Source organism: Mustela putorius, unplaced genomic scaffold (genome assembly GCF_011764305.1).
Source record: "Mustela putorius furo isolate JIRA1106 unplaced genomic scaffold, ASM1176430v1.1 tig00001075_pilon_pilon_pilon, whole genome shotgun sequence".
In the NCBI taxonomy this organism is placed as follows: domain Eukaryota; kingdom Metazoa; phylum Chordata; class Mammalia; order Carnivora; family Mustelidae; genus Mustela; species Mustela putorius.
Genome location: NW_025421560.1, coordinates 3,472,079 through 3,480,876, shown reverse-complemented (window position 1 = coordinate 3,480,876; position 8,798 = coordinate 3,472,079). Strand labels below are relative to the sequence as shown.

At 51.4% G+C, this 8,798-nt stretch overlaps 1 long non-coding RNA gene across 1 annotated transcript; it reads right to left on the bottom strand.

The window, feature by feature from the left end:
* Positions 1-348: 348 nt before the first annotated feature.
* On the bottom strand, positions 349-4,149 carry LOC106004218. The gene is made up of 2 exons (XR_001177138.2): positions 3,625-4,149; positions 349-3,507 (listed from the first exon to the last, which is right to left on the bottom strand). It is a non-coding gene; the product is annotated as an uncharacterized LOC106004218 (long non-coding RNA).
* Between the last annotated feature and the right edge of the window lie 4,649 nt (positions 4,150-8,798).

Here is an 8,798-nt window from a genome sequence, read left to right as displayed (position 1 = left end):
CCCCAGCCAAACCCATCATGCCTCAGCTGCCCGTTGACAACAGGGTGCTAATAAGGGACCCAGCTCACCAGGGGGGTGTGGGTGCTCTTGAGCTGATTTTATGTAGCAGGACACAAGTGCTCAGTATTATTACAATAATAGGAAGAGAGCCACCATTAGCATTTTTAAGCCCTGGGGATACTTGAAAATCAGAAACTCGCAGAGGTGCTGATAACGGCCCGCCTAAGAGCTAGAACACAATCACCAAGCTGCCGGCATTTAACTCATCACTGTGCACAGTAATTTGGATTACATCAGTCTGAAAGGGGGCTGGGAATGCGGAAGGGGTGGTAATTAAAAAAAAAATCCTTTTCTATGTGTTCATTTAATCAACAAATATCGGCAGAGTGTCAGGATTTGTTCCTGGCGGGGGGTGAAGGTACCCTGTGGCGCAGCCCGCCTCGGGGATGGGAGGGAGGGAGGAATTGGAGGTGGGTGGTTATTCGGGAGCCTGGGGAGAGCCAGCAGCAGGATCCTGGGGCAGATGGACAGGGGTCAGGGGTTGGGGAGCCCTAGCACAGGGCCTGGTGCCCTGTGGACCCCCCAGAATGTTCGTGGAATGAATGAACTAAGCAAGTAAGAAGAAGCAACAGTCAGAAAGTCCATAGAGAGCTGGGATAGGTTCCGTCTAGTAAGAGGCAGCAAAACTCAGGAAAATCTTCGCATTCCGGGATGTGCAGCCTCGGAGGAACAGCACGATGGTGGCAGACGAGAAAGGAAGTAGGGCCAGGCCTTGGAAAAGGAGCAGACCCAAGTAGCTCCTCTCAGCCACAGTGCTGAGTCCTCTCTGGTTCAGGCAGGCCTCCTCCCGCTTCCCCAGCAAGTGATGTTCTGAGCTGTTCTTCCAATTCCGTCCTTGCTGTGCGTTTTAATAAATATTTTTCCCACTTCATCCTTCCAGCCGTGATTTGGCCGTTGGCACTGGCCCGGTTTTTCAGATGATGAACCTAGGCTCAGAGAGGTTCAGCTGCTTCCCCGAGGTCACACAGCAGGTGCACATGAGAGCGAGGAGCAGGAACCAGGTCTGTCTGACTTCAAAGCCTGGGTTTGGGGTTTGCTATCCTTCATCAGCGCATTTCATAGACTCATAGAACCTCCAGGCTGGGAGGGATCTAGAAGATCCTACAGAGGAGCCCTCTAAGTGGGGCGGGGGTGGGGGGGATCCTTTTCCAGACTTCAGCATAAATTGCTTATGCTCTTGCTCCGGAAAACTGCAAACAAGGACAAAAAGTGGGGAGAGAAGGAAGACAAGGAAAAAGCGAGGGAGGGAGGGAACGAAAGTCCCCCTTCCTCGAACATACTGAGAATCTCATTGGCAGAAAAGCCTGGCATGAAGCTGTTTTGATTTCGGCAAACCTGAACAGTCTGCACGTTATGTTGAGGGTCGTTCTTGCGTCCAGTTACATTTGGAGGGGGGGGCCCGTCGCCTGCTTGGGGCCGGAAGTCTCGGGCGGCCCTGGCCAGGCTAAGCTTTGTCCTGGCCTCCGAGATGTGCTCTCTTGTTCCCAGGCCATGCTTTGCCTCCTCTTGACAAAGGTCCTAACTGGCTGCCCTCCTTGTGGAGCTTTCTATCACATCTCCCCAGTTTGACCCCACGTCAGTGGCAGCCTGGGGGACCCCATCCCGCCTGCCCCGGCTTCCTGAGTGAGACCAAACCCAGGGAGAAAGTAGGAAGCGGGCCGTGGGCAGTCTCCCCGACGCTTTAGAGACCACTGTACAGCTTCCCTGGATCTGGCACCTCCGGGAGACACCACTCCGAGAGCCTGGGGTGGAATGGGGTGCAGAAAGGTGACTCGGTTACTTGGCCTAGTGTTTGTGGGGAGACCGCTCTGGGACCTAGAAGAGTAGCAACTCTGTCTAAACCTCGTGGTTTGCACATACGAGGGCTTTTGTTCTGTGTGCCAAGGAGCTTCTCTGGGGTCCCAGAAGGGGTGGGGGGGACATGGCCTGTGGGAACTCCACGGCCTTCAGAAGAGCAGACACGGCTGTGACCGGCCATGGTTGCTGCCAGGCCCCTCCTGATGCCTGAGAACGTGCCCGAGGACGCCAGAATCTAAGGGCACAAGAAGGAAGGCTTCCTGCCCTCGGGTGGCTTCGAGTCTAGGCCAGGGACAAATGAGAAGACACGGAGGGGCTAAGCTAGGTGTCAATAACAATAAGGACAGTAGAGATTTTAAAAAGGGAGAGACAGGTGTGGACGCGGGTAGCAGGAGCAGCTTCCGGCACGAGGAGGGGCCTGAGGAAGGTCTGGGACGGATCCGGGTGGAGAGTGGGGGAGGCGGACACGGGAGGGCGAGGGCAGAGCTGAGGGTAGAAGAGCCGGAAGGATAGGAAGTCCTCACCAGGATGGGATGGTCACAAGGGACCGTGCTAGTCCTCACCAGGATGGGACGGGTCACAGCAAGGAACCGTGCCACCTACATTTATCACAGGTCTCAGAGTAACTCTGTGTCTTGTGTGTCCTGTGACCTCACCACATACCACAATGTGTCAAGCTTTCTTGACACGTTCAGGGAAATATGGCCCTGTTCTCTGAGCACAGCTGATTGGGGTGGGGGCAGGGGCACCGGACCCCAGGTTGGACTTTTGGACTTGGAAACCCAGAGTGGTTCCCATGAGTTTTTCCCCAGTGGCTGAAGCTGTAAGAGGCAATGTTTGGAAGACTGGGAGAGAAGAGGCAGTGGGTCTGAAGCAGGGGCGGGTGAGTGGAAGAAGCTGGTGAACACATTCAGAGGGAGCGGGCCTATGGTTCCCCTTCCTAAGCCACTTAGGTCTCAGGAAAGAATGAGGCTCAGTGAGAAATTTGCCCTGAATCATCGACCAGGAAGTCATGAAACCTGGACTCGGACTCAGATCTGTCTGATTCCAAAGCCCAGGGTCCTTACTCGCGCCCCCCAGAGCGTCCTTTGTTAGTCATCTAGGACTTTCTAACGAAGTTCTACAGACTCGGTGACTTTGACAATGGAAACTTACCGTCTTGTGGTTCTGGAAGCTCCATGTCTGAAATCAAGATGTTGCCAGCACCCTGCTCTCTCTGTAGCCTGTGGAGAATTCTTCCTCACCTCGTGGGGCTTCTGGTAATGGGTGCAACCCTCGCTACATGACGGCCATACTTCTTGGTGGGTGTTTCTCTGTCCCTTCGAAGGACTCCAGTCCTACTGGATCCAAGGCCCACCCTTGTCCAGCAGGAGCTCGTCTTGACTTGACTACGTCATCAAAGACCCTATTTGCACCTCAAGTCCCATTTGGCACATCTTCAGGGACACAGTTCTACCCCATAACCTTCCTCCAGAGGATGAGACGTCATCGCTGGTGAGGGAGCCGAGACCAAGAGATGCAGGGACTGACCCAGGCGACCGGCCGTCGGGCTGCAGGGGCCGGTGCTGGGAACTCTCTCTCCCCTCTTTCATGTCACGGGTAAAGCTGTTCTTGTGGCCACAGAAGAAAAGACACAGAAGATCATGTAAGCTGGGGAGGAAGGAGCCAAAAGCAGATGTTTAAATCCTCGATGATAAAGTGAGAAGGTGAGTGGGGGCCAGAGGTAAGGAGAAAAGAGGGGCTGGCAATGAGATCACAGCGACCCACCTGGCGGGACGGCTCGTTTGTTCCGTACTAAGGGGCTCATGCGTGTGCGGTGCACGAGGACGCGTCTGCCACACCGTCTGCTTTTGAGGGGAGGCTCCGCGCTCAAATGCGTCTGAGCTCTCAGACTCCTGCCTGCCGTGGTTTCCTCCTGTCTTCCATTACATGTCTTCAGGTAGATCGTCTGGAAGATCACTGTGCTTTACAGTCATTCAAGAACCAAGATTTTTGGCCTGCTCCTTGGGTTTGGAGATGGGCAGTACGTTATTAAGACCAACGTCTTTTGGGAAGAACCAGAATTAACCAAGCAAGAGAAGAAAAACGTGACGAATTAGGCTAAACGTGATATGACAATTCAGTTCATTTCTGGAAAGCCCTAGTAAATAGTATCTTTGAAATGGACTTCAAATAGTATTCTGCACTAAGATCTTATTCTTTATATAGAGATATAATATTATATACACCAAAGGCCCTCGGTATGTGTGTATGTGCGAATGTATGTGTGTGTGTATCTTTAAATGTGTGTGTGTATGTAGGTTCTTTTTTTTTTTAAGCTTTTTAAAATTTAATCTATTTATTTGAGAGAGAGAGAGAAAGTGGGAGAGACCATGAGAGGAGAGAAGGTCAGAGGCAGAAGCAGACTCCCCACAGAGCTTGGAGCCCAATGAGGGACTTGATCCTGGGACTCCAGGATCATGATGAGCTGAAGGCAGTTGATTAACCAGCTGAGCCACCCAAGCTCCCAGTAGGTTCTAAGTATGTATTTGTGTGTGTGTGTGTCTGTGTGTCTGTGTGTGTGTGGGTGTGTATATCGGCCCTAAGTATGTGTGTGTACTTATATACGTATAGAATGGTATATGTGTGTGAATTTATTTACAACATTGGGTGTGCGTGTAAATACACACGTACTATATACATACTTCTATATACACTTCAGGTTCTAATTAACAGGCCTTGGTTAAATGTCCGTCACCTTCAAGATCTCCAATGTCACTTTAGTCTCAAGACAACAACATGATAACCAGGAAATGCCCTGGGAACATAGACTATTACACCATCTGGGTTTAGGAGACCAATGATATTTGTAGGGAGCAGAATCGAGGGGAACCCCCCAGAAAGAGGAGGTGTGTGTTGTAGCGTTCTGTATGAAGCACAGTTGGGTGCTTCCCACAAAATGTCTTCCCAGTCCCCCAATTTTCTCCCCAGTTTCTGACACCAGTGTCGTGGTACTTCCCGTTCTCCACCCTCGTAGCCCAGGTCTGCAGCCCAGACACTCTTGCTTTTGGAGGTGCCCCTGCCCCCATTACACCAGGCGTGTTCAAATACCCCCCATCCAGTTATCAATTTAGCTTCTTTTCTTTCCAGATTCTGAGGACAATCAAGTCTCCTCTGGAGTAAACGAGCCCGTCTGGAATTCCGTATTTGGCGTTCACCCCTCTGACTCGCCTCTCCCAGCGACCTCTCAGTACCGAGGGGGCATCGCAGACCCAGCTGAGCTTTGATTCCTGGATCCCCCTTTCTTCTCTCTCCTGTGACCTTCGCCGCAGGTTTGCTTCAGGACCCAGCAGGACCACGTCCTCTTCTCTTTGAACTTCCCTCATCCTGCTTCAGCCTCCGAAAGAGCCCCCCTCTGAACTCTGAGGGTGCCTCTGGTTTGGCACTTTCTTTTCTATTCCAACTAGATGGGTATGGAGCGAGCCTCTGATCTGGACCACCGCCGCGCTTTTGTGCCTCGCTGAATCTCCTGCCATGACGTTTATTTATAGCTGCGGATACCCAAGCCCAAAGACGCGCAGGGAAAAGTCAGCACTTACCTTCTTTCACTGAATCAAGGTGCACCGGGATTTTAAAAACCTGTCTCTCAGCTTGCCGGCGCTCAAGCCCTCTAGCCCTCTCTCCGCTAACCGAAAGAGCTGAAAGAGTGTTTTAAAACCCCGAAAGAGGACAACCATGAAACGAAGCGGAGCTTTTCAGCACTTCCCATGAAGCAGGCAGCACCTTGAACGTTCAAAACACTCAATTATTTCCTAAAGTGTTTTCTACACGCCGAGTCCTCAGACGGAATATTTATTTTGACTTCCACTAAAGGAAAGGAGAAAATAAGAAATCAGAAAACCACAGCCCCTTCCTTTCTAAGAGACGTACCTCCTTCCAGCACACCTAGGTACATTAGTGAGTCTTTCTTTCAGAATATAAAATAATATATAGAGAAAAGAGGCAACTATTAATTCATCGAGGACTGACTACCCCGTCTGGATTTGACCAAGACTTTTGTTTTTCTCCCCCATCCTCGTGGACAGCCAGCTTCAGCCATTGCGCTTCGACATCGTAGTCTGGACTGAATTCCTGCAGGACCCTTGCGTGGTGTTTGTACCTGGTTGTTTTCATTGTTTCCTTGGTGCCCTTGGTCAGACTGGATGGCTTCAGACTCGTTATTCAGAGGCTTTTGATGATTGAAAACAAAACATAACAAAGCACTGTCTGCTTGGCTGTGCCCACGAAAGACACGGTCTCACGTCCTTCCTCTTCCAGCCCCGGGCCCAGAGCGGGGCTCATCTACCACACGCCCTGCCCAGAGACCAGCAATCTTTGGGGACTAGGCAAAGGAGCCAGCTGGTGGCCTGTCCTCCAGGGGGGGCTTTAAGGAGTTCCTAGTTAGTGGGTCTACAGTACCCCAGAAACCGAAATTGTTTCCCCAAATGCTAAACAATAAGACATTGCTTCACAGGGCCTGGGTCCCTTAGTTATTTTACAGGAAATCCAACTCCAGCAGCCTTACCCAGCCATTATCACTTAATTACCAATATAAATCTCACTAGCAACTTCCATAACTTCATTTGCAAATGAATGCGCACACCTCCTAAATCATCCCCTCCTTTTCTCTCCCGAAGAAGGAAGAAGGCTGTTCCTGATGGGAACTGGGAGAAACCCCACGCCGGGCGCACTTCGCAGAGGCTCCCGGGAGCCCTGCGTGCCGCTGGGCCAGCGTGGACCTGGAGCACGGCTGGACGGGCGCCCGGTGCCCACTTTCCGCTCACACCCATAAATCCCCACCGGCCTCAGCTGAGGGGCAGGAGCATGGCAGGAACCTGGCTCCCTCTGCTTCAAAGGTTCACAAGCCACCGTGAACTTCTAAGCGATCTGAGGCCAAGTTTCCGGTATGTAATGAAAACCGAAACCTGGTTTTGGGTTTCCTCCCCAAATTCACACAGAGCTGGTCATGGCGAGAGGCATGTGAAGCAGCAAGGACAAGCAGCCCTGGGGCTCGACAGAGTCGCGCGGCCTCAAGTTCTATTTCAGGCTCTGCCACCAATGTGTGTGGCCTGAGGCCCGTCCCCCACCCTCACTCCCCTTAGGTAACTTTCTCTCGAAGTGAGAGGGTGCTGTTCACTCGACTTCTTCTGGGACCTGTGGGCGACACAGTGCAGAGGACTCGGGGGTAGGAGCTCCCCATCTGAGTCTTACTTACATGAACACACCCACCTTAGGGACGTTGTGACCATCCTGCCCACACCGGTACTTGTCCGTTGCCCTCTGTCTGCAGCCCGAAGCTTTGGTCTCATTTCTTCTAGGCCGCAGCTTGGATTTCAGGCACAACTTCTACTTGTTTGTCCTTCAGCGTCATGTCCTTCAGAATCATGCGTCCTTCATTTCGAGGGCTCACCTAAATGACCCCCCAGATCATTCCCAACACGGGGGGTCTGCGAGTCTACGAAATGTCATGGTGGAAAGAGCACGAACCCAGGCTTTGAAGGCGGGCATACCCGGTCCCAGCTCTTGGCTCTCGAAGCTGCAAGCTGTGTGACTTCAGGCAAGTTGCTTAACCTCTCTGAGCCCAGTGTCCTCATCTGAAAAACTGGGCCAATGCCAAGTACCAAACTGTTGCCACGAAGATCATTAAAGTGCTTACAAGACACAGAACAGTGTGTCTAGTGTATGGTGGATGCCAATGTCAACGTTCAATTCTGCTTTTCTTTATTCACATGCGTCTCTGATGGGTCAAAAATGTAGGCCACCGTACATTTGAATATTGTTTCTTTCTTCTCATCCAGGGTCCCACTTCGGAAAGAAGGAAAGAAGGAAATAAACAATAACCCTCAGAGGCCTTGCTGAAAGCATTACCCATCCATTGAAATGTACTTTCCATTCAAAACTAGGTTATTAATTATTCATTCCTGTTGGAACCGAAATAAGAACGGAGCTCACTGCCTACGACCCAGAGCTTGACAGGAACAGGCCCCGACCGCTTGATTTCAATCGTTTCCTGTGATCTATGTAATATATCCCAGATCTAAGATTTGCAGTGTTGAGAATCAGGCAGACTTTAGACTGAATGACTGTCGGTAACGTTCAGTAGATGCCCTGGAATGACTGTTCACTTTCCTCTCATTTCCATTCCAGGCAGTGCATTTCTTGGGGATTATTTCGCTGCATGGGTGGCCCACGTCCCTTGGCCTTCAGCCTTTTGGCTCATTCCACTGCTCTGGGCAGGCAATAACCACCCAAAAATGCAAGCTTTTCTTTCATGCCCCAGTGGCATGAGTAACATCATTAACTCTTCGAGGCTGAGGTTTGGGATTACGTAAAGACCTTACACCCTGCTGTGTTAGCAGCCGGAATACCAGAGTAACAAAGTGTTTGCAGTCTGTTTCTCATGCCAGAAATGTGGTGGCCCTAATAAACAGTCCCTGAGATATTTTTTCCCAGCGATCACATTTCATCAGGATTGTGGATTTCAAAATGGAAGCTAAATCCTCCCTACTTGTAGGTCCAGCAAGAAGAAACAAGGCAGGAAGAGCGCGAGCTCTGAAACTCATTGGACTGGGGAAATGCTGCTGACATGTCCCCAGGAGTGAAAGGACAGGAAGAGCACAGCTGTGTGGTATGGTGTTTCACAGGCTCCTCTGTAGATGAGCTTTTGAAAGGGTAAAAACCTTGCAGGACACTCGTGAAAGGAGACACAGTAACACATTTCCTATGGGCCTCGGGCCAGGGCTGGAACAGACCAGAGACGACGCACCTGCACTGTGGATCCCGCGCGCCATCTGGTGGCTCCGTGCTGACATTGCAAGTACCGTCCGGGCTTGTGCCCCACTGAGGCTTCACTTACACAAGGAGCCCTTAAGCAGGTTTCCAGGTTCTGTTGGGAGGTGATCACCTGGGCCCCAAAGGAAGAC